Source organism: Stegostoma tigrinum, chromosome 17 (assembly GCF_030684315.1).
Source record: "Stegostoma tigrinum isolate sSteTig4 chromosome 17, sSteTig4.hap1, whole genome shotgun sequence".
Lineage (NCBI taxonomy): Eukaryota > Metazoa > Chordata > Chondrichthyes > Orectolobiformes > Stegostomatidae > Stegostoma > Stegostoma tigrinum.
Window position 1 is genome coordinate 57,758,110 of NC_081370.1, and position 27,008 is coordinate 57,785,117.

Genomic DNA, 27,008 nt, shown 5'->3' on the forward strand with positions numbered 1-27,008 from the left:
AAAATAAGACGTAGGCCATTTAGAACAGAGTTGAGGAGAAACTTCTTCTCCCAGAGAGTGGTGGATATATGGAATGCTCTGCCCCAGAAGGCAGTGGAGGCCAAGTCTCTGGATAGTTTCAAGAAGAGATAGATAGAGCTCTTAAAGATAGTGGAATCAAGGGTTATGCTGGCTCGAAGGGCCGAATGGCCTACTCCTGCACCTATTGTTTATGGTCTATTGTCAAACTATGTGTCACTCAAATGTCTGTAGATATAAGATGTTCATATAAGGCAGACTGTGCCATCATAAATTGTGCTCCCAGTCTCTGGGCAATGCTCTCCCTTATGTTTTTATAATGTGGCCAGCAATGCAGAGCAAATGTGATATGGGTTTTGCGAGACTTTTTCTTCTAAGATTGATTTTTAAAAAGTGTACATGGTCCTTTTAAATTTCTTTGCATGGTCATGCACGTGCAGCAATTTAAAAGGGATGAATTATGCATAGCTGTGAAGCTTAGAGACAATATTACTCCTGACCCCTGCTACTAAATTACGCCTTCATGCCATAAAGACATATTCTTTATCAATCTTTTATGAGTCTTTTGTGAGGTAGCAATGCAGAAATTTTGACATCTTCCATATTCTGTCTTTCAAGTTGCCTGATTCACAATAATGAAAAATTATTATTTTCAAAATGTAGGGACAGGGCCACTGCAGCTTTTAAGGAAGTTCTTGAAAATGTTGAAAACCTTAACCAGAAGATATACAAAGGCAGCAACACAATTAACATGATACATGGGTTGTAATATTTTCCACATGATTGAATTTCTGGTCGCCCAGTTATAGAAGGGATATTGTTAAGCTGGAGAGGTGCAGAACAGATTAACCAGGAAGATGCCAGGTATAGAAGGTCTGGGTTATAAAGAAAGGCTGGATAGGCTGGGACTTTTTTCACTGGAGTGTAGGAGGTTGGGACGTTACCATATAGAAGTTTATAAAATAATGGGGGCTATCAATAAAGTTAATGGTAGCTGTCTTTTCCCTGGGATAAGGGATTTCAAGGCCAGAGGGCATATTTTTAAGGTGACAGCAGAAACATTTAAAGAAGACATGAAGGTTTTTTTGAACACAGAGAGTTGGTTCGTGTGTGGAATGAACTTCCTAAGGATGTGGTCGATATGGATACGATTGCAATGTTTGAAAGATATTTGGATGAATGCATGAATAGGAAAGATTTGGAGAGATAAGGGCCAGGAATGGGGAGGTGGGACTAGTTTAGTTTGGAATTATGTTTGGCATGGACTGGTTGGACAAAAGCATCTGTTTCCGTGCTGCATGACTCTATGGCTAAAAGGAGACAAAGTCAAAGCTTTTTGTCTTGTAATCATTAGGAATAAGATACAAGAAGCCAGGCATGGCAGAAAAAAAATGGCACTAGTGCATGCAGAATAAGAAGAGAATACTGGCTGGTTTGAAAATGTTAGCATAGAGATGCAAAGGGAACAATCAACTGTCAAAATTAATTCTTAGACCAGGCTGCTAGACTCTGATTTGTCAGAGGGTTGCTATCAGAATGGAGCAGTTTTGCAGTCACCAAAACAACATTGTTTTTGCAATAGAAAAGAGATGCAATGTATGTACAATTCCTTTTGTCTACATAAATCAGAGTGCCACTTACTAATTTGTGTAACTTTGAGCACTTGAAAATACAGCACACTGCGAGCCCAACTGATCTACGATTGATTTCCAGTGTAATACTTAATACAGTCTGGATTAATTGAAATGTGCTGCTCAGCAGCAGAATCACATTTAATGGCTGTATCTGGGGTTCCAATGCTTGTAAAAATGGCCAAATCGAACACAATAATGCCTACTGGCGCCAATGATCAACAGGTTGGGCTGTTGGATACAGACTGACAGTCAATGGGACATACAGGCCACATACATAGAACATAGAACATAGAACAGTACAGCACAGAACAGGCCCTTCAGCCCACGATGTTGTGCCGATCATTGATCCTCATGGATGCACCCTCAAATTTCTGTGACTATATGCATGTCCAGCAGTCTCTTAAATGACCCCAATGACCTTGCTTCCACAACTGCTGCTGGCAATGCATTCCATGCTCTCACAACGCTCTGTGTAAAGAACCCACCTCTGACATCCCCTCTATACTTTCCTCCAACCAGCTTAAAACTATGACCCCTCGCGCTAGCCATTTCTGCCCTGGGAAATAGTCTCTGGCTATCAACTCTATCTATGCCTCTCATTATCTTGTATACCTCAATTAGGTCCCCTCTCCTCCTCCTTTTCTCCAATGAAAAGAGACCGAGCTCAGTCAACCTCTCTTCATAAGATAAGCCCTCCAGTCCAGGCAGCATCCTGGTAAACCTCCTCTCAACCCTCTCCAAAGCATCCACATCTTTCCTATAATAGGGCGACCAGAACTGGACGCAGTATTCCAAGTGCGGTCTAACCAAAGTTTTATAGAGCTGCAACAAGATCTCACGACTCTTAAACTCAATCCCCCTGTTAATGAAAGCCAAAACACCATATGCTTTCTTAACAACCCTGTCCACTTGGGTGGCCATTTTAAGGGATCTATGTATCTGCACACCAAGATCCCTCTGTTCCTCCACACTGCCAAGAATCCTATCCTTAATCCTGTACTCAGCTTTCAAATTCGACTTCCAAAATGCATCACCTCGCATTTATCCAGGTTGAACTCCATCTGCCACCTCTCAGCCCATCTCTGCATCCTGTCAATGTCCCGCTGCAGCCTACAACAGCCCTCTATACTGTCAACGACCCCTCCGACCTTTGTGTCGTCTGCAAACTTGCTGACCCATCCTTCAATCCCCTCATCCAAGTCATTAATAAAAATTACAAACAGTAGAGGCCCAAGGACAGAACCCTGTGGAACCCCACTCACCACTGACTTCCAGGCAGAATATTTTCCTTCTACTACCACTCGCTGTCTTCTGTTGGCCAGCCAATTCTGTATCCAGTCAGCTAAGTTCCCCTGTATCCCATTCCTCCTGACCTTCTGAATAAGCCTACCATGGGGAACCTTATCAAATGCCTGGCATCAAAATGTACACATCAAACATCTGGAAGGCAAAACATCCTTTTGGCTTGACAGTAACATTCAGTTAGTGGAAAGTGAAATTACCCTTGAGTTGTTTGGAAAAAAGTAGCTTAGCCTTATCCTTTATTCTCAAATTTTGAGATACATTCCCCTTCCACAGTAATCTGAGGTAGTCTGGATTGACTGCTCACGGCCAGAATTGATATGTACAGGATCTTTTGTTAGTTTGCATGATATACAGTGAATGGCATCATGATTAATTCAGCTTAGGTAAGCAGGTTAAAGGAACTCACTCATAAATTGTGTTTTTTCAATGGGAAGAAAGGAGATCCTAGAAATTGCACATGTTTGCTACATTCCCATGAGTACAGGGTCTAACTGTCTGGTCTAAGAAATAAGGTTGACAGTTAACGTTCTTGTTGCATATTCATATCAGTAATGGCTCAGCCAAACAGCACATTCTTCCCATTTTGTTTAAATTGGTGTCCCAAGTTTGGCTTCTGGTGTCCAAGTCCTGATGAGTGCATGATAAAAATCGTCAACTTTGTCTCTCCTTTCTGGCAATGTTTTCATTCTGTATTAACTATGAAGACTACGTCAATCATCTTGTGCCTTCTGTAAACAAGTAAAGGAACCCAGAGAAAAGAGGTTGAAGACCTGAAAGTCCCAGCAAGCTAAAAGGATCATCTAGTGAAGCTTGTAAACTGGGGCTAATGAACTGTGTTTCCCAGTTTTTTTTTCCCTTCTCGACTATAACACTAATGTTTTATTTTGTTTGCCTGAGTCTACTGATACGTGAGTTTAGGGTTTTAAAAGAAGATTACAATTTTTAGCCAATGAGGCCAAATATTGATAGACAGCTTACCTGTGATTAAATGTTGCCTATTTGTAATTAAACTTATTTAAAATAAAACTAATTTGTAAGTGGAAGGAAACTAGTTGGTGTTTTGTTAAAATAATTTAATCAGATTGGTAAATCAGGGAACATGCCAACTTTGATTAATGCATTAATTTTTATTGTGACCTGGTAATGGTGACGTTTGAAAATCAGTGTATTTTCCCAAGTGGATCAGAACATACTGTAGAAAGATTTATGTTCAAACATCTCCTTATAGTACAAGTGGTAATCTTGATGGACCAAATTAGAAGAAGCTCCCGAGACAGTTGATACATTGAATGAGGACATTATACAATGCATCGTAAGTGGAAGGGTCTTTTCACATGGTCTTGGAACCTGATGAAGTTACCGTCACAATCGATAATGCTCTTCATTCAATGACAATGCCTTTATTCTCTGGGGTGATTGATCGCTGGACTTGGCCTTCTGCTACAAGACTTTATTAGTGTCACTTTTATCATATGCATCAGAGTTTCAAGGACACAGTGATGGCTATTATATTTAACAGCTCCTCTAATAATAAGATATCCAAGATTAGCTTCATTTCAGAAATTGTTGTTATGGAATCATCTTTTCATGAAATATTGCACCAATTCCTGTAACCTTGGGCTTAAAGACTGCATTCTGCACAATACCATCTATTTGCTATAAGCCATATCTATTAACAAAGGTTAAGTTGCTCATTAACAGTTATTAAGGCCATAAATTTACATAATGTCATTTCATGAGATGACTCAATTCACCAGTGACATTAAATTACATTCTGAGAAAATATTCTTACAGCAGTACAAACTTGTAGAGTTGTCAATCTCTTGGGAACTAAAGTATTGGACTGTATTTCCACAAGTGGCCATAATCCCTGCATCCTCAGCCAGATTCTTTATAATGCAAAGATGCAAGTGTTAGCAGTGAACCAACTTGAGAAGTTGCAGTTGAAGGTGGCACAAAAGAGAAACACGGAGTGGCTCCTGACTCAGTACACAAACGTCTACATATTGTAAAGAGGTGTGGAGCTGGATGAACATAGCAGGCCAGGCAGCATCAGAGGAGCAGGAAAGCTGATGTTTTGGGTCCGGACACTTCTTCAGAAAAGAAGGTTCGAGACCAATTTCTGAAGAAGGGTCCAGACCTGAAACATCAGCTTTCCTGCTCTTCTGATGCTGCTTGGTCTGCTGTGTTCATCCCGCTCCACACCTTGTTATCTCAGACTCCAGCATCAGCAGTTCCTACTCTCTCTACTTACAGTAAAAAACACTTTGCCAGCCTCCCCAGGTTACAATCGTAGAATCCTGACCATTCAGCCCATTAAGTCTTCACCAACCCTCTGAACAGCATCCTGCCCAGAACTCTAAATCTATCCCTGTAGCCCACGTTTCACCTAGCCTAATCATTCCTTGGCATTATGGGGCAACTTAGCATGGCTATTCCACTAAACCTGCACATCTTTGGACCGTGGATGGAAACCAGAGCACCCAGTGGAATCCCACATGGACACAAGGAGAACATTCAAACTCCATGCAGACAGTTACCCGAGGATTTGATCGAATCCAGGTCCTTGGAGTGCTGTGAAGAAACAGTGTTAACCACTGCGCCACTCTCTTCTGGGTGTCCCTCTGCTCTAACAAGTTGGAAACAGTGTAACTTGAACTAACTTTTTTTTATTGATTCATTAAGTTTCAAACAAAAGTGACCATAATGTTTGCCTAAATGAGTCACAGCATGGCCCAGATTTCCAGTGACCTTGCTCTGAATTCAGTCTCCTGGTCACTATTTCACTTGCTCCCACAAAAAATGCTTCAGCCATCATCCTTCCATCGCCACATTCCCCACTAACCCCGCCAATATGGAGGGGGTTGGTTTGCAATGAGGAAATGCCTCCCCATTCTTCCGCATCTGGTAAAAGCGAGCGCAGTAACTGGTATTTAGATCCCTCCTTATCAATGATGTCTGGCCTATTTTGTGTTGCCAGAATCGATCTGTGCAGAGTCCCCCACAGCATCCACCTCCTCTCATACTTAACATTGAGCGGCCTAACTGAAGTGTGCATAAATTGGGAGGCCGAATTGTCTACTCCTGTTTCTAGTTCTTATGGTTAAGGTATCCTCTACAGTGAAGGTGAGTGCAATATTTCTATTCATTTCACCTGCCATTTACTTATTTTTCATAAATAATCCCTCTTGGCTCATTCTTTAGAGAACAAGGATACATTTTTCTTCATCTCAACAGCTTTCTCTCATTTCTTCCTTCTTGTTAATGTTTCAGTCATTCCTTTAGTTTTCTTGCTCTTTATATTCCATACGATTTTCTGACTTTCCATACATCTTTGTGGAATTGAATGACTTTTTTTTCAATTTAATTATATCTTTAATTTTTTTTGTTAACTTTAGATTGTTTACTCTTCCCTTAGAATTTTTCTTTTAAATATTCATTCATAGGTTGAGGGCATCGCTGGCGAGGCCAGTATTTGTTATTTATCCCAGAGGGTGCTCGAGAATCAATCACATAGCTGTGGTTATGGCCCTGGCGATATACGTAATCCAGCCCAGGTAAGGATAGCAGTTTCCTTCCCTAAAGGACACTAATAAACCAGTTGGGTTTTTTCCTGACAATAGGTTCATGGTCATCATCAGTTTCCTCAATTCCACATATTCATTGAATTCAAGTTCCAACATCTGCCACGGCAGGATTCGAACCAGGGTCACCACAGCATCACTGAGTTGGGAGTGGGGGTGTCTCTGCTTTAATGGTCTAACAATGAGGCCTTCACCTCCCCTCAATTCTTTCGAATCTTGCACTCTTAATGGAATGTACCTTTTCCAATGACACTGAAGAAACAGCGATAAATCACCAAGTCAGGATAGTGAGTGGCTTGGAAGGGAACAGGAAGTAAGTGGTGTTCCCATGTATCTGTTGCTCTTGTACTTCAAGGTGATAGTTGTTGTGTGTTTGGAAGGTACTGTCATGGCAGCCCCGGGGAGTTGCTACACGCATCTCATAGATGGTGCACATTGTTGTCACTGTGTGTTGGTCGCAGGGATGAGGCTGCTTTGCTCAGAATGGTGTCAAGTGTTATTAGAGCTATGCCCATCTGAGCACGTGGAGGGTATTCCAGCATGTACCTCACTTGTGGTTTGCAGGTGGTGGGTGAGTGCCTGGAGAGAGGAGATGAATTAGTCATCACAGAATTCACAGCCTCTGACCCACTCTTTTGGTCACAATATTTAGATGGCTAGTTCAGTTCAAATTCTGACTACTCAGATCTACTGAGCTACAGCAAGCTAACACTTTGCGGGCTACAGACACAAACTAATGAAGCATTGAGCTCATAAAACAATTCTAGCTTCATGCTGTCCAATTAATTATAGCAAGAGCCTACCTCACAGAATATATCAGGATCAATTTGGGGTGCCAATTCTCATACACAAAGCTCGCTTTTGCAATGGACTGATTTGGTTACTTGATCTCTTTGTTCTTTGCACAACTGCCGGAAACCAACATGTTGAAAAGTACAGGAAATGAGTGAGGTCTTTCAACAGCGCAATTTGCTTTTTGATCTAATACAGGATCAGGAGCCAAATCAATCTTTTGCATGTTGATTGTTCTGAGGTAATAGGATTTCACACTGAATTTGAAGGGTAAACTCCTACTGCCTGAATTCTGAAATGTTCCACATAATTGATTTACTGGCTGCACTGAAAGCAATTTCTGTTTATATGTAATTCTATTGGTGGAGTTTGCTTGAAAACCAGATGCTTATAATTACTGAAGATAACATTTCTTCTGACTGTTGGAGACTCATTTTTGATGTTCTCAACTGAGCAGGTTGCCTTACGTGGATAATGACTTTTATACATAATTCAAGATTTATGAATGCTCTATCCCTCTGTGTTATATTGCATTCAATTTACATTCACGAATTATACCAAGCAACAAGAGAAGCACAAAGCTGCCACAAAGCTGCCACAAGGACTGCGCAAGATAATCCAGTGATAAATTTATATAACTATTCAGCTCTATTGGTCATGATACTAGAGAGTGTTCACCGAAGGCTGTTAAATTCACACGATGGAAATATTTAGACACATGAAATAGTCAAGTGATTATGTTATATTGCTGTTCAGGACTGTTTGCAATAGCAGTCATGGCACTGGCATTTGTTCACAGAGTGTTGCTAAATCAACAAGATGGAGCTGTTCAGGCTTTCAGGGAAAGTAGCCAGTTTCTTTCATTCAAGCAGAATACATTGTATCTGGACCATCATTCAAAGCCACCAACTGTAATTAAATGAGCTAAGACTGCAACAAACTGACAAAAGACTATGAAGAAGGACAAAAATGCTGGAGAAATGTCAAAAATCGCTCGACAGCAGGTTACTGTCCAACAGAATTATTTGAGGACACAAGCTTTCGGAAGGAACAATTCACTGGAGGAAAGCCAACCTCAATGGGTTAAGGCGATCACACAAGGGTCAGAGGTTGGCAGGAATAGCAGCTGAGCAATGGGCCACCTTCAAAAGACAAGGTGGTTCTGGCATTGTCAAAGTGTATTCCTTTCCGGGGGAAACATAAGATAAACAAATATCATAAATTCCCTAACATTGTAGAAACAGGCCCTTCAGCCCAACAAGCCCACACTGAACTTCAGACCATCCCACCTAGACGCATTCCTGCACACTATGGGCAATTTAGCATGGCCAATTCACCCTAGCCTGCACATCTTTGGACTGTGAGAGGAAACTGGAGCACCCAAAGGAAACGCACACAAACAAGGGGTGAAAGGGCAAACTCCACACAGGCAGTCACCTGAGGGTGGAATTGAACCTGGGTCCCTGGTGCTGTGAGGTAGCAGTGCTAACCACTGAGCCACCATATTAAAGCTTTTAACTATTAAACATGGTTGCAGGCCAAAGTTTGTCTCACTAAATGTAAAATAATAGTGGAGTAAAGCAAGAGATGCAATATGTTTATGCCTCTCATTTTTACTCCATTAATTGTTTGAGATATTAGAATCAGATTATAGAAATTGCAATGGTCTTAATGCTGCAAATAGAAAAACAGGTAGAAAATGAAAGAGGCAAACCAATTAAGGACCAAAAGTGGATTCCAACAGAGGACATAGCTGCTGCTTTAAATGAATACTGTGAATTTCTCTTCACCAAAAATGATGCTAACCAGGCATTTGTAAAAGAGCAGGTAACTCTAGAGCTAGAAAGATTTAGAATTAGTAAGGTTGAGGCTTTGAGCAGCAGAGAATGCACCAGGACCAGATTGTGCGCACCCAAGGATACCTACAGAAGTTAGAGTGGTAATCGTAGCAGCTGAGGCAATAATTTTCCAATATTCCTTAGACTCAGGAGTGCTCAGCACTCAAGTGCTGGCAAATCGCATGCTGTTAGATTGCTATACCCTTATTCAAAAAAGACCATAAAGATTATCCCAGTAACTGTAGACCAGACAGGTTGTTATCTTCAATGGTCTTGAAACATCCACTAACAATTATCAGGGACAAAATTACAAGTGATACGAACAAGTGTGTTTTCATGAGGAAATGCCAGCATGGATTTTATAAGGTGAAAATTTCATTTAACTGAATTGCTGGAGTTTTTTGAAGAAGTACCAGAGAGGATTAATGGGTAGTAATTCTGTTGATGAAGTGCACATTGACCTGCAGAAGGCGTTCAATACAACGATACACAACAGAGTTTTGAGAAAAGGTAGAGTTCATGGGACAGTCACAACATTTGGAATTTGGAATTGATTAAGTGACAGGAAACAGAGGAATGTTTGACACCAAACCTGGAGATCTGAGGAAGGATGTTCTGGCGATGGAGGGAGGGCAGTGAAGGTTTACCAGGCTGATTCCTATGATGTCAGGACCGCCATACAAAGCCATATTAGATCAGCTCGGGCAATATTGACTGGAGTTCAGAAGAATGAGGGGGATCTCATAGTAACCTATAAAGTTCAAACTGGATTAGAAAGGGGAAATTCAGGAAGGATGTCCCTGATAACCAGAGCATCCAGCACCAGATGTCACAGTCTAAGAATACAGGGCAAGCTACTTAGGACTCAGATGTGGAGCAATTTCTTCCCCCAGAGAGTGGGGAGCCTGTGGAATTACCAGCCAAAGAAAGCAGTGGAGGGCTAAGCGTTGAACTAAGGGGTCAAAGGGTATGGGGAGGTAGCAGGAACAGAAGACTGAGTTGGAGGATCAACTGTTGAATAAGTTTGATGGGCCAAATTTTTAATATACCTGACCCTAACCACTTGAGTGAATCTGCCTGTCCCACACTGTCAGATAGTACATTCCACACCCTAACCACTTGAGTGAACCTGCCTGCCTTATGCTCTCAGTCAGTACATTCCAAGCTGTAACCAAACCTCCCTGACTTGGTTCGCTGCTCTCAGGCAGATAATTAGCCAATTTGAGTGCATGCTTCGTATGAGCAGGTAATAACGACAACACATCTGCCCAACCAACCCAGAGGAGACCCGTGTGCATTGTATGCCATCTGTGTTGATGCATGAAGCTGCATTCTTCCTCTATCTGTCTCTTCCTTCGCTGCACCCTTGCCCTGTCATCCATAACTCACAGAAACAATGAATGTTTCAAGGGGAAATTTGTTACTTTGCAATGAGAGGTCATTGCAAACCTCTCAGCATTCTCTACCACTGTATACGAGGTAGCTCTGATTCACTTAGCACAGTAGATCTATTAAAATAAGGGCAATTACACCAGTACCTGGCTGATTCAAAGGCTTCCGACACCAGTCGAGGCCATGCTTGGGAAACAGTGACAGCCATTTCCAGCGCAAAGTTTCAGCAGAAACCTCCCTGTTTTCAATTTTACTTTTGCTGAACTCTGCACCGATTGCTTGTTTCAGTGAAGAAAGCCCAAAGTGGTGCATTTGTCAGCCTTGTCAGACATTACTCTCAGTTAGATTCTCTGTAAAATACTTGTCATCCACCTCAGTGTCCCAGACACAATTGAAAATAAAGGAGTCTGAATATGTGCAGAAGCAACATTTGTCATACTTTATGGCATAGAACGTCACCGGCTTTGCAGAACACACACTAGAATGCTCAAAAATGAAAATATAGTGGAATCTGAGAGGCCATTAGCAATATAGAATGCCAAGATAACACCACCATAGATAAACAGTTCCACGGATGATTGGCTTTGATGTTAGTTCATTATCTTGGACATTGCTGCTTAGCGATATCACAGCTACACATCATTGCAATGTACATTTCATCTTACTGATTGTTGTTGTTTATCTCTGCCCTTATTTCTTACGATCTCTTGATCACAAGAGTATTAATATTTCACACACCTGGGACTGATTGACGCATCACAAAATATTTTAAATACACAAAAGTATTGTGCTACTGCTCACACATCGAATATTTATTATTTTCTTGCCCTCCTTTGTTAGATGTAGCCTGTCCGCCTTGACAAATCTCACTGTTCTCATTTAGAATATGTAGTTCAACAAGATTCTCAATCATGTCCTGCTATTGTCAAATAGCACAAATTACATATTTTCTCAAAGGTCACACTGATGTTTCATCAAGGGGACAAGAGTCTGTTCCCACATCACTACTTATTTCCAACTCAATGCCTTGAGAAACTCAAAGCATACAGAAAATTGTTCCTCATACAAGCTCCACATACGTGTTTTCTTGTTGCCAAGGTGTTTCTGTTCTGTACTGGTAAATGCAAGTGAACCCTTTTAACTAAGTATAACAAAGTGGCCTAGAGATTCCTGGGAGGTTGTGACCGTGTTTAAATGAAATGTTTTCATGTGTTCTGAAAAAATAATGGTCAACTTCAGAATAAAATACTCAAGTTGTTTGCCTTTGTGGGAGAGCCTAGGACCAGAGATCATAACTTCGGAATAAGGGGTCACACATCTATGACAGACATGAGGAGGAATTTCTTCTCTCAGAGGATAGTGATTCTGTGGAATTCTTTACCACAGAGAGCTATGGAGGTTGGGTCATTAAGTATCTTAATTTCAAAAGAAAGAAATCTGAAGAGTCTAACAATGACTACGGCCATTGTCAATTGTCAGAATACCCTATCTGGTTAACTAATATCCTTTAAGGAAGGAAGCTGTCATCCTTACCAGGTCTGGCCAAACGTGACTTCAGGTTCACAGCATTGTTGTTAATTCTTAACTAGTGTCTGACCAATTAGAGGTGGGTAATAAATGTTGGCCTAGCTAGTGGCACCCTCATCCTGTGAATGAATAAGAAAAAATCAAGGCTGAAGTAGACAGCTTTTTAATCAGTAACAGAAAGCCAAGAAAGTGGAGTTGAGGATTATCACGTCAGCCATGATGTCATTGAATACTTGAGCTGACTCTTGGGCTGAATGGTCTATTCTTATGGTTTTACAATCTCTGATAACATTTGCGTCAGAAGAGCTATACTTAAGCAGTTGGAGAGACCAGTCAATAAGCAACAGAAAAATAAGCTGCGTATGTCAACACCAGTATTTCCAGTCAGGGTGGAGGTGATAGACCAGTCAAAGATGGCTGGAGGTCACAGTGCTCTGAATGACTGGGATTGATGTCACAGGCGACCATTTGTATGTAGCTCATCTCCACTCAGTACATTTTGCTGGAGAAATCACAACATTTATCAAGGCATGTTGCTGTTGGATTTGGTCAGGCATTTTATTAGCTTTTATGCAAGCAGGCTCTGAAATTTACTTTTTATGAAGACTGAGTAAATATAACTTGCTTGTCATAAAATAGATTGTATCCTATGAACGCTGTTATTGGTGCTACTCATCTCCAACTGAATGACTGATGCGATGTGATCAACAAACACCATGGGCTGAATTTATGATTCATAGAAACTAGAAGCAGGAGTATGCCATTTGAGCCTGCTGCTCCAATACGTATGCTCATGGCTGATCCTCTGACTCAATGCCATACCCCTTGATGTTTTTTGAAAAAAAATATATTCAGTGATTTAGCCTCCTTAGCCATTTGTGGTAGATAATTCCACAGGTTCACTACCCTTTAAATGAAGGAATCTTTCCTCATCTCAGTCCTAAATGGTTCACCCTGTATCTTGAGGCTGTGTTCCTTGGTTCTAAACTCCCAAACCAGGGAAAACATCCTCCCTACATTTACTCTTTTCAATCTTGTGACAGAATTTCACATGTTTCAATCTGATCCCTCTCATCCTTCTCAAATGTGGTGAATATAGAAAAAGTCCAATCTCTTCTTATAGGATAGTCCATGGTATCAGCTTAGTGAATGTCCACTGTGGTCGCTCAATGTCAAGTATGTCCTTTCTCAGGTAGAGAGACCAAGACCGTTCACAATAACCAAGGTGTGTTCTTTCCAAGGTTCTGTATAACTGCAGTGAGACTTTCTACTTTTGAACTCAAATCCTCATGCAGTGAAGGCCAATATACCATTGGTCTTTCTAAATGCTTGATGAACCTGCCTAACTTTCATTGAACTCCCTTCCACCCGCTGGTGTAATTGAAGCAAGACTGATTGTTGTGGGATGGGGGGAGAATCTTAATAAAGCCTGTGACTTTCCCAATACTATCCTGGCTGCCCCAACCTGTTTTAAATGTTAGCTTAGATGAGAAAGATGTCAGGCACCTGCCATCCTTAGCCTAATGAGACCAATAAGTGGTCATTTCTTTTCAACATTGAAAGCTATACTTTATTTAGTTAAATGAATCTATATGGGCATACAAAAACATTCTCATTGTCCATAATTTCAATGAAATAAAGAAACACAAATAATATATTGGAATTTTACACCTCAAAGATTCACTGTGCAGTTGGAAATAACAAAAGCATATTGAACTCATGCAGGAACAAAATGTTTACATTTTGAGGCAACAAGGGAGTCTGACAAATGAACCAACTCCTATTGTACATATTGTAAAAAGATGGTGGTTCTTCCCAACTGTGCCTTGGCAGCAGCAGCCCCAAACTTTAGTGTGTCCCTCAGTGCATAGACCAGGACCTTGGAATGTGCCAGTCTGTAACACTCGGTCAAGGTCAATTCCTTATTCTGGAAGAAGAACAGATTCAGGCAGACCAAAGAGTGTCTTTCACTGGGTTGATGGTCCTCCAGGCACAGCTGATATTTGTCTCAGTGTGCATCCTGGGGAATAGACTGTAGAGCGTGGGCTCCTGCTTCATGGAGGTGCTTGAACATAGAACATAGAACATTACAGCACAGTATAGGCCCTTTGGCCCTCGATGTTGCACCGACCTGTGAAACCAATCTGAAGCCCATCTAACCAACACTATTCCATTATTATCCATAAGTTAATCCAACAACAATTTAAATGCCCTTAAAGTTGGCGAGTCTACTACTGCTGCAGGGAGGGCATTCCATGCCCTTACTACCTCTAAGTAAAGAAACTACCTCTGACATCAGTCCTATATCTATCACCCCTCAATTTAAAGCTATGCCCCCTCAAGCTAGCCATCACCATCCTAGGAAAAAGGCTCTCACTGTCCACCTTATCTATTCTTTTGATCATCTTGTATGTCGCTATCAAGTCACCTCTTAACCTCCTTCTAACAAAAACAGCTTCAAGTCCCTCAGCCTTTCCTCTTAAGATCTTCCCTCTACACCAGGCAACATCCTGGGAAACCTCCTCTGCACTCTTTCCAATGCTACCACATCCTTCCTATAATGCAGCGACCAGAACTGTACACAATACTCCAAGTGCGGCCGCAGCAGAGTTTTGTACAGCTGCAATATGACCTCACGGCTCCTAAACTCAATTCCCCTACCAATAAAACCTAACACATTGTGTGCCTTCTTAACAACCCTATCAGCCTGGGTGGCAACTTTCAGGATCTATATACATGGACACTGAGATCTCTCTGCTCATCCACACTACCAAGAATCTTACCATTAGCCCAGTACTCTGTATTCCTGTTACTCCTTCCAAAGTGAATCACCTCACACTTTTCCACATTAAACTCCATTTGCCAACTCTCAACCCAGCTCTGCTGCTTATCTATGTCCCTCTGTAACCTGTAACATCTTTCTGCACTATCCACAACTCCACCAACTTTAGTGTCATCTGCAAATTTACTAACCCATCCTTCTACGCCCCCATCCAGGTCATTTATGAAAATGACAAACAGCAGTGGTCCCAAGACAGATCCTTGCGGTACACCACTAGTAACTGAACTCCAGGATGAACATTTCCCATCAACCACCACCCTCTGTCTTCTTACAGCAAGCCAATTTCCGATCCAAGCTCCTAAATCACCCTCGATCCCATGACTCCATATTTTTTGCAATAGCCTACCATGGGGACCCTTATAAACACTTTACTGAAATCCATATATACCGCATCAACCACTTTACCCTCATCCACCTGTGTGGTTACCTTTGCACCTTCTTGGGATGAACCTCAGCAAAAACCGTTGCATTAAAGGGTCAATTAGTGTCACTATGTTTCAAAATAGGGGGAGGGGAGGTGGTGAAAAGGTGGGTAGCATTTCTCCAGACAGGTTACTGGGCAGGCTACTGCAGGCCAGGAACTGGGGCTGGTACCTCAAATAGAAACTGAAACTCAGCAGCATCTTTGGAGAGTGAAACAAAGTCAATGTGCTGAGTTTGATCTGAGGCCTCTTCAGAACTGGGAGGGTTACCTCCTTTTGGGTGTTCTCTTTGGAGGCCCGAGGAAGATTCTATCCCCCACTCCAGCGGCTTTACCATCTCCTGGCCTCTCCAGCCTGGCCCCAGCCCTGCATCTTCATCTTTCCCTAGGGTATGCCATCATAGACACTAAAATCTCTAACTTCACTTCAAGCCTGAACTTGCTCACCACTTAGAGCCACAGGGCTGCACAGCATGGTCCAACTTGTTCAAACTGATCTTGCAGGGGAAATTACCTGTACTCCCGGCGATGGGAAGTGTTTGATCATAGGGTATGGTTCTACAGTGTTAGCCTGAAGAATGGGATCTCCTCCAGAATTGTGGTGGAGCCACTCTCTGTGCTATTTCAGCGAGGCAGATGGGTTTCCTTTGGGTGGACTGATGACCCACTTTTGGTACATAGAATACAGTGCACCCTAAACTCTAGTTCCATGTCAAAAACCCATTCACTTCTCACAATGTGAATGCTTGGCTGAGGTCTGCCTTCTAAATCAAAACATTGACATCAGTAGCTTGGGAGGAGATTGCAACAAATCCTTCAAGAAGATGATGGCTTGTCCATCAATTGCCTTTACACTTTGAATGATAATTTCTTTGTGACCGGGCAGAGAAGGAAAGACAAGAAAATAAGACCAGCACTCAGGATTCCACTATCATTTGTGAGATCCATGTCTCCAAAGATTCCAGTAGATTAAGAATCATTAGAAGTTTGAAGATCCACGGCAAAACCTCACGACCTTGAATGGATGATCTTCGGGAATAGAAGGAGATTTGCTGGTGATACTTACCCTGGGACCACCTGCTTCTAACAGGAAGAAACTTAATCAACATCGATTGGAAATCAGATCTTTTGGCTCGATGTTAAAGGGTGACTTTAAAAAGAGATTTTAATTGCATCGACCTACAGATTTACTGCAAAACAATGGCTGAATGAATGAGTCAGCAGAAGAAAACACAAAGCAGGGGAAGATCATTCTGAAGAATGAATGATCAACTTCCAAGCATTCATCAAAGAAAAAGGATGCTTTTTATTAATGTTCTGGGAAATCACTGAGTGTTGGATGTGATTACAAAATAGATCGCCTTGAACCTCAAAAGAAATGCACCAATCATTGGCCTCTGAAATTGCTCCAAAAGGTATGTCGATAACAGACTTATCAACAGAGGCTTGTTAGAAAGCTGAAACAAACCCATAATTTAATACCTATAAAATGCTTCCCTTGCAGTAAAATAATCATAGTCTTAACAGACCATAGGACTGCTCTCTCATTAAACAGAGAAGATTAGTGGTGGTTTAACCTCATAGTCACCATATCTCATGCGAGCAGGTTGAAAAGGAGATTGTAGCAGGGTACCTCAGCAAATGCAGGAACTCAACCCATACTATTGGCTACTCTGCACTGCAGTGCAGATCAGCCTATCAGCCAACTGAACTGATGACTTCCTAGAGGTACTGCCAGAACTATTGTAAGGCAACAATTCTTCAATGGAGTTGTCAGTTCAATACAGTGCCCCCAATATCTCAATACATGTTGGTGAGATAACAAGGTGTAGAGCTGGATGAACACAGCAAGCCAAGCAGCATCAGAGGAGCAGGAAGGCTACCGTTTTGGGCCTAGGCCCTTCTTCAGAAAAAGGAAATCAGATCTTTTGGCTCGATGTTAAGGAGTAACTTTTAAAAAGTGATTTTAATTGCATCGACCTACAGGTTTAATGTAAAACAATGACCGAATGAATGAGTCAGCAGAAGAAAAAACAAAGCAGGGGAAGTTCAGTCTGAAGAATGAATGACCAATTTCCAAGTATTCATCAAAGAACAGGGTCTGAAGAAGGATCTAGGCCCGAAACATGAGCTTTCCTGCTTCTCTGATGCTGCTTGGCCTGCTGTGCTCATCCAGCTCCACACCTTGTTATCTCAGATTCTCCAGCATCTGCAGTCCCTACTATCTCTGAAACATATTGGTGAGTACCTTCTCCTTCTCCAGAGCCCATTCTGTTCTCACTCAACAGGTTCTGCTGTACTCTGTCATTGTGATGTTCAACTGACTATAATTGAATCACTCAAGACAGTTGGGAATGCGAAGACTGTGTAGTGTAACAGAATAGTATCAAGAACATCAATATAATTCATGATTTTAATGTCTGAAGCTAATAATTAGTAAAGGTAAGTGAGATCATCGTGACAGAATAACAACATGCTAATAGGCCGAGGCAGATGGTATCTTTTGGAGAAATGTCAATTTCATTGAGTTTCATGCAGAGTTTGTTTTTTTCCATGAAGCCTAGCTGGTTTTCTCACACTACCATCCCAAACTTGCCTCATCACCTACCTACCCTGCCCTTATGGTGGCCCTCAGATCCTATTCTGCCACTGGCTGTACTGAGATGGCCACTCTGTGGACATCCCAGAACTGAATGAAAGCCACTGGCACCAGTTCCATTGTCCAAACAAACATCTACTGCTACTCTGCACGGTTCTAGACATGGCATACATGAGGAAATTGATGCTCTGCTATGATCTAGAGGTCTTTGTGGATGGGATGATGCAGATGATAGATGAGACCATGCCGTCAAATCCTGCCAGAGGGGTCTAAGGTTGCCAACCAGGGCATCTGGTGGAATGCCCAATAATGCAGGAGGGCGGTCAATGATATTCTCCGCTCTGCCAGCTTAAGTGTCATCGTCTTCCTGCAGCCACTTCACGCTCATTCTATCTGTGCCACTGTACCCATCTCCCACCAAGACTCATGTGCTCATTATTGCCTGCAAAATCTTCCCTCACCTGCTCTCACCCACACAACCCCACACTGTCCTAACCCATTAACGCTGTGTTGAATGTGGCTAAAAATTGGTAAAGGCTGAGATGAATGAGTGCACGTTATGCAGAAATGACCATCATGATGTTTGTTGAAATCTCTTCGGGAAGGGCACTGATGCTCAAGTCCAGATGCCCTGGGATTGTCACAAAAGTTAATCAAACTATTTAAAATTGCCAAGTTATTTGTCCAATGGATTCAGTCTAACAGAAAGCATAGTAACAGAAGCAAAATATTGCGGATATTGGAAATCTGAAACAAAAATGAGAATTGCTGGATAAAGTCAGCAAATCTGTCAGAGTTGTTGGGAAATAGAAACATAGTTAAGGGTTGAATACTAATCTAAATAATTATTGAACTCAAAACGTTAACTCTGTTTCTCTCTCCACAGTTGCAGCCAGCCAGACCTGCTGAACTTCTCTAGCAGTTTTATTTTCTCACAGAAAGGATTGACCAGGTTTCTGTACATAACATGAATCACTATTTATTACAAGCAATCTTCTCCAATCACAGGGAGACCAAAATATGATTAACCAAGTAATAACTGTATCAACGTACCTCTAACCCCTTTCTAAACCCCTACTCACACGTGTGAATAGGGTCAAACAAACAGAAAATACATCGGCACTATAGGTAAGAGAAATGAGAGGAATGCAGTTCGGAGCACCATCCACAGAACTTGATAAAATGTCCCTTTTGCTTCTTTCGTGTTCGTCTAATTTCCAGTGATAGGTCCAATTCCTTTTAGTTCTTTGCTGAGTACTCAGACCGCTTTGTACATTAATTGCTCAGTTTCTCAGTCTCTGGTTTGAGGCAATAGCGTAATAGTGGATGACAGTAATGAGCTACATTTCAGTTCCTGGACACTTTACTACAAAGAGAGAAAAAGAAAGATGTTGCCTCATGCAGTTTGGAGTCCTGCCGCCTCTGCATTGTTCACACCATAAGACCATAAGACATAGGAGTAAGGCCATTTGGCCCATCAAGTCCACTCTGCCATTTAAATTATGGCTGATGGGCATTTCAACTCCACTTCCCTGCACTCTCCCCGTAGCCCTTGATTCCTTCTGAGATCAAGAATTTGTCAATCTCTGCCTTGAAGGCATCCAACGTCCCGGCCCCCACTGCACTCTGTGGCAATAAATTCCACAAGCCCACCACTCTCTGGCTGAAGAAATGTCGTCTCATTTCAGTTTTAAATTTACCCCCTCTAAGTTTAAGGTTGTGCCCACGGGTCCTAGTCTCCCTGCCTAACGGAAACAACTTCCCAGCGTCCACCCCTTCTAAACCGTACATTATCTTCTAAGTTTCTATTAGATTGATTTATTTTTATGCGTGAGAATCTGAAACTTGGGTCCAGGCACAAGTATTTCTAGTTATCTTCTTTTCTTAAAATGTAGCAGCTACTTCTACAGTCCTTGTTTTAAAGCAATCCATTTCCAAAAAGCAAAATAAAGAAAAATGAAGATAGGTGGTTTTTACATGCTGCATATGTGTTTAATACCAAATAAATAAAATCTTACCTCTAGACGAAAAAGTTGTGAGTTTCAAGTCCCACTTGAGAGCTTAAATCTAAGAAGTCCCTCCAGAGCAACGATTGTTTAGTCGAGATGTTAAATTGAAAGAAAGAGATTGGCACTTGGTAACAGAACCAGTCTGGGTACAATGTCTTCTGCATTGTAACCATTCTGTGATTCAGTGATACCTCATCATTTATCATATCCTAGTTGATATCACTGGCAAGACCACAAATTGTGTTGCATACCTAATTGTATTGAACAAACTGATTTTCTCTGAAGAAGGGTCACTGGACCTGAAGTGTTAACTCTGCTTTCTCTATCCAGAGCTTTTCCAGCAATTTCTATTTTTGTTTCTGAGTTCCAGCGGCCACAGTTGTTGGGTTTTTTTTTATGTTTTAGACTGTCTAGATAAGTGTTAAGTTTAGCTGTGCATCTGGAGTCTCATGTGGGCCAGACTAGATAAAGATTTCCTTCCCTGAAGGACATTAGTGAGCCAGATGGCTGCATTTTATGACAATCGCTGTTGGAACAGATTTTATTGATTTCAGACGTCACTATCTGTCATGGACATAGAACCTAGAACAGCACAACACAGGAACAGGCCCTTTGGCCCACAACACTGTGTTGAACATGACGCCAAATTAAACTAATCCCTTCTGCTTGCTGTTGGTCCATAACCTTCCATTCTTTGCATATTCTTGTGCTTTTCTAGAAGCCCCTTATATGTCCTTATCATATCTACCTCTACCACATCCCTGGCAGCACATTCCAGACTCCTACCACTCTCTGCATAAAAAAATGCCCCTCACATCTCCTTTGAACTTCCTCCCTTCATCTTTTCTGCATGCCCCCTAGCATTAGACATTTCAACTCTGGGACAAACATCTGACCGTCAACACTATCCATGCATGGCATAATCTCATACACTTCTGTCAAGTCTCTCCACAGACTCCGCCTCTCCAGAGAAAACAATCCAAGTTTTTCTAGCCTCTCCTTATAACTCATGCCCTCTAATCCAGGCAGCATCCCGGTAAACCTTTTCTGCACCCTCTCCAAAACCTCTACACACTTCATGTAATGTGGTGACCAGAATTTCATGCAACACTGTTAAACGTGACCTGACTGAGCTCTTATAAAGTTGCATGATGGGATCATTAGCTTGCAGCTCTAGATTACCCGCCTAGTGACTTTACCCATCTGCCACCTGATGCTTTTGGGTAACTTTAAGCAGAATAGTGTGTTCCAGCCAATACTTATCCCTCAATCACATCACTAAAACAGAATCAGGTCAGGCAGTTTCTGGGATCTTGTTGTGCATTGGTTGGCTGCAATGCTCCCTATAACTCAGCAGCAGCTACTATTCATGCATACTTAATGGGCTGTGAAACACGTCGGGACCGCCTGAGGTTGTGAAAGGCATTCAATATCTTTGATCCCTAACCCAACATGCAACGGCCAAAGAAAACATATTTCAACTTTGATTGAATCAGCTGTGCCTGTTTTAGGTGGCACCCAGCAGGAATCAGGGAAACTCATTAAAAATGGTTCGATTTCACACAAGCTTCTCAGGTGACTACCAAAAAACAAGTCACAAATTCTGAGAAGTTAATACTTTATCTGGAAGTAGCACCATATGTGGTTTAATGATGGATTGAAAAGATAAGGACAGAATCACATTCACTGTCTTATACTTTAAAGGTACAAGTTAATTCCACACTTTATTATCAGGTGCTTGGAGCTCAGAAACATTCAACCTTTCTCACATAGATTGAATCACTTAAATTAGACAAAGGGCAATAATAAAGAAACAAAAGATATCTGTTGGGCATTTACTTTTTTCACCCACTTCTTTCTATTTACCTGTTTCTTTTTTCACTTGAGCATATGAGATTCATCAAATCCCTACAGTGTGGAAACAGGCCCTTTGGCCCATCAAGTCCACACCTACCCTCAGAACATCCCACCCAGACCCATTCTCCAAATTATCTAACCTACACATCCCTGAACACAATGGGCAATTTAGCATGGTCAATCCACCTAACCTGCACATCTTTGGACTGTGGGAGGAAACTGGAGCACCTGGAGGAAACCCACGCAAACACAGGGAGAACGTGCAAACTCCACACAGACAGTTGCCCGAAGGTGGAATCAAACCCACGCCCCTGGCACTGTGAGGCAGCAGTGCTAACCACTGAGCCACCGTGCCACCAAGGTTGCAGAACGACTGTATAGAAGTCTATAAAATTATGAGGGGTATTCCTCATTTGCCTCAATTATTGCAACTCTCACAACACTAAATCATCCATGACAAAGCACCCCCCCTTGACCGGCACCATATCCACAAACTTCCACTCCCTCTACAACCAACACTCAGTAGCAGCAATGTGAACTATCTACATGATGTGCTGCAGAAATTCACTAAAGCTGCTGAGAGGACAATTTCAAATGAGCAGCAGCCATCGTCTAGAAGGGCAAAGACAGGATACATATCGAAACACCAACATGAACAAGTTCTCCTCCAAAATACTCAATATCTGGACTTACCTTCCCAAACGGCACTGTGGATATACTTACAGCACATGGACTGCAGTGGATCAAGAAGGCAGCTCATCACCACCTTCTTGAGGGCAGCTAGGGACAGGCAATAAGTTTTGGCCAGCCAGCATCACTCACATCCCATGAATTTATAAAAACTGTCTTCATCTTCTTGCCTGTGCTAGAGACCCCTCAACCCTCTCCCGAGTAAGCTCATTACCTGTGTTTGTGTATGCACATGTTTAATATCACATTTTCTTCCTTTTCTCGAGTTTAATGGGTAATAAAACAAAGAACAAAGAACGAAGAACAAAGAAAATTACAGCACAGGAACAGGCCCTTCGGTCCTCCAAGCCTGCGCCAATCAAGATCCTCTGTCTAACCTGACATATATTTTCTAACGGTCTGTGTCCATTTGCTCCTGGCCCATCCATGTACCTGTCCAAATATATCTTAAAAGACACTAAAATGTCTGCGTCTACCACCTCCGCTGGCAACGCCTTCCAGGCACCCACCACCCTCTGTGTAAAGAACTTTCCACGCATATCTCCCTTAAACTTTCCTCCTCTCACTTTGAGCTCATGACCCCTAGTAATTGAGTCACCCACTCTGGGAAAAAGCTTTTTGCTATCCACCCTGTCTATACCCCTCATGATTTTGTAGACCTCAATCAGGTCCCCCCTCAATCTCCGTCTTTCTAATGACAGAAATTTGAGGGTGCATCCATGAGGATCAATGGTCGGCACAACATTGTGGGCTGAAGGGCCTGTTCTGTGCTGTACTGTTCTATGTTCTATGTTCTATGTTCTAAAATAATCCTAATCTACTCAACCTCTCTTCATAGCTAGCACCCTCCACTATCTTTCACTCAAATGCCTTCAAATTGACTCTGCTCCAATTTTGATATTGTTAACTAAATTTCATTGAAGCGTGCTTAAAATGTAACAAAATATTTGTAGCTACTGACTAAAGGGCAAAGAGGGGAGCCTAATACCTCTCCTCATTGTTACAATGCGCTAAACGAAGGCATTTGATAATGTTTCAATGTGTTCAGTAAAATTCGTCCTTTGTTCATCAGGATCTGCCAATTGTTAAACCACGCAGCTCCCACACACCTCCCCACCCCCCAAACCCCATGCCTTCCAAATCACGGCACATCAATAAATTTGACCATCTTAATGCAAATTACAAACTGCAATATATCTTCAGCATTTAGATTTCATCCAATTCGTTCCATTGAAGCCATTTTTTTTGTGTGTGTGCTTGTTCAGTAAGAACACTTTGTGACACATGGGCAGCCTGAAAATTATTTTTTCTTTAAAAATGTTCCAAGTTTATTTTTTTTGTTTCGGTTGCCAGATTGCATCAATGCAGGTGTGAGATTGCATTGCGTTGACAGCTCTATTACACTGCAATTCAGTTCCAGAAACTGTAGCCAGTTGCACTGCTATCCAGATGTCACTCACTGGCTGGTAGCTGCTCAAATCGTTCAGGCTCAAAGCTGTCGGGCTAAAAACAAAAGGTTTATATTCATGCAAAAAGAAAATGCAGTTTCCTCAGTGACTCACAGCCTAATCATGGAAGTACCTGACCCTTATTTATAAGGTTTGAACCCCAGCCTGTGCCAAGTCAGGTATCTTTTTTAACTCTCTTGTGGGCCAAGGGTGCCACTACCTGGCCAGCATTTATTGCCTGTCCCTAGTTGCCCTTGACAATGTGGTTAAGAGCTGCCTTCTTGAACTGCTGCAGTCCATGGGCTGTACGTTGACCCTCAATGCCCTTAGGGAGGCAATTCCAGGATGTGACCCAGCGCTTGGTGCTGGAACCTTTGTTGTTTGTAATATATATGATTTGGAGAAAAATGTAGGTCATCTGATTAATAGGTTTGTGGATGACACCAAAATTTGCAGAGTTGCAGATAGTGAGAAGGATTATCAAAGGATACAGCAGGATAAGGATAGATTGCAGCTTTGAGCAGGGAAACAGCAGATGGACTTTAATCCAGACAAATGTGAGGCGATACATTTTGGAAGATCAAAATTCAGGTGTAGATTATACAATAAACGGCAGAATGCTTTAAAGCATTGACATGCAGAGGGATCTGGGCATACAGGTCCACAGATCACCGAAAGTAACAACACAGTGGGTAGGGTGGCGAGGAAGCATACAGCACGCTCACCATCATCAGCCTGGGCATCAAATATAAAAGTTGGTAAGGTATGTTACAGCTGTATAAATCTTTAGTTAGGCCTACACTTCAATATTTGGAATATTGCTTGCAGCTCTGGTCACCACACTACCGGAAGGTTGTGAATGATTTAGAGAGGGTGCTAAGAACATTTACCAGGATGTTGCTTGGTCTGGAGAGTTTTAGTAATGACAGGAGGCTGTAAAAACTCCAAGTGTTTTTACTGGAAAGACGGAGGCTGAGGGATGACCTGATTGAGGTCTACAAAATTATGAGAGGCATTGATAGGGTGGATAAGCATAGTCTTTTTCCCAGAGTGGAAAGGTCAACTATAAGAGAGCACAGGTTCAAGGTGAAAGTGGGCAAGTTTAAGGGAGAAGTGGGAGCAAACTTTTTCACACAGAGGGTGGTGAGTGCTTCGAACATACTACCAATGGAGGTGGTGGAAGCAGGGATGTTAGCAGTGTCCAAGGCATATTGTGATAAACACATGAACAGGAGGCAACCCAGGGGGATTGACACTGTGCATGGGCAATAAGTAGTGTGTCTAAATAAGGATCAGGAATCAGCAGAGGCATGGTGGGCCCAAAAGCATGGTCCTGTGCTGTACTCTACTGTATTGTATTGTAAATAGGAGCATCAATAGGTCATTCAGCCCCTCGAGCCTGCTCCACCATTCAGTGGGATCCTGGTTGAACATTCAATGATCATATGATATGGTGCTTATCATGGTAAATAAATAGGGAAAGACACTCCTCGAATTTATGAACAGGAAGGCATTATTCAGTGGTCGTCCCATTTTACAGGGTGACCAGCCGCCAAGGAGAAATCAGGTAGCAGCCAGTTGAACTGGGGATGTGTACATAGGTTCCTCTAAAACTGTAAGATACCAATTTGTCTTTTAATCAAATCTATGTGGGATCTTCAAATAAATTGAATTTACATGACTTACCAATCCAGCAGGACAGTGATAATTCTGAGTTTCGGGGCATAACTCAAGAATATGACACTTCCCTCCCCCTACAACCACTGTACCAACTTCAAGCATTCCTGGGTGTGTTAGATCACAGCTCAGTTTAAGACATCTCTCCATCCCAACAATTTGCTTTAAGTCCAACTTCAGCATGACTCATTTTTCACCCATGTAGATCTTCCCACTTACAACATACAGTGTAACCTCTCCAAGTGAGACTGTCACTTAATTAGCAATTTACTCTGAATTATGAGTGAATCACTGCTCTGCATCATCACTGAGGAGGCAAAGGCTGCGTTGTCCCCTTTGTGAAGAACCCCCTACATCCCATAAAGAATGTAAAAAAACCAAGTCAGTTTTAACAATGCTTCACTCATATCATCACTCAAGTAATGAGTTAAATCTGGTTGATGAGCTCCTGTTGTCTAAATAACGAAGAACTACTCTTCAGGATTTGAGTGAGTCAACTGTCTGTTTAAAAAAAAGCCAGAACAAACCTTTCAAATTTGTTTTCTAGCTGCAGTTCAAAATCTCTGTCAGAGTATGAAGTCTATCAGCTATGGAATGTATTTATAAACAGGCAATTTTAATGTCGATTCTTATGCGCTAAACACTAATTAGACTTTGCAATATTATGTTTTTTTATTATATGTTGTGAACATCACTGGCCGGGTCAGCATTGGTTGCCCATTCCTAATGTTGTCTGAAATGATTGGCTTCCTAGGGAGCAGTTAAGAGTCAACTCCCTCACTATTGATTCAGAGTCATGTAGCACAGACCAGCTAAGGACAGTAAACTTCTCTCTAATGGACATTAATGAACATGATGTTTGTTTTTTTAATGGCAGTAATTTCATAAGACACCTAGATTTCAATTCCAGATTTTCACTGATTTGATTTTATGCTCCAACCTCCACTGTGGTGGGATTTCAACACATTTTGCTGCAGCATTAATTTAAATTGTTAGCTCAGTGACAGTAGCATGCTGGCACTCCTGCCTCATTGGGATGCACTCCACCAATGACCAGGTATCCTCGATCTTGAGTTAAAGAACTCTAACAAACCGCACTTACTAATATGGGGAAGTCATTATGTAACAGTATTGTTGCTAGATCTACCAATCCAGCTAATGGTTTGTTTTCAAATGCCATTGTGCTGAAGGTGCATTTTGGAGTCAGTTAGTAAATGGGGAAAGATTGAAATGGGGCTTCACACTGAGGGTGGTGCATGTATGGAATGAACTGCCAGAGAAAGTGGTGGAGGCTGGTACAAATTACAACATTTAAAAGGCATCTGGATGGGTACATGAATAGGAAGGGTTCAGAAGGATATGGGCCAAATGCTGG

The 27,008-nt window shown here is 41.8% G+C and overlaps 1 protein-coding gene across 6 annotated transcripts in view; it reads right to left on the reverse strand.

Moving 5' to 3' along the window:
• The window catches only part of LOC125459556 (protein kinase C-binding protein NELL1-like), an 858,388-nt gene that overhangs the window by 48,807 nt on the left and 782,573 nt on the right, over positions 1-27,008 (reverse strand). The window lies entirely within an intron of this gene.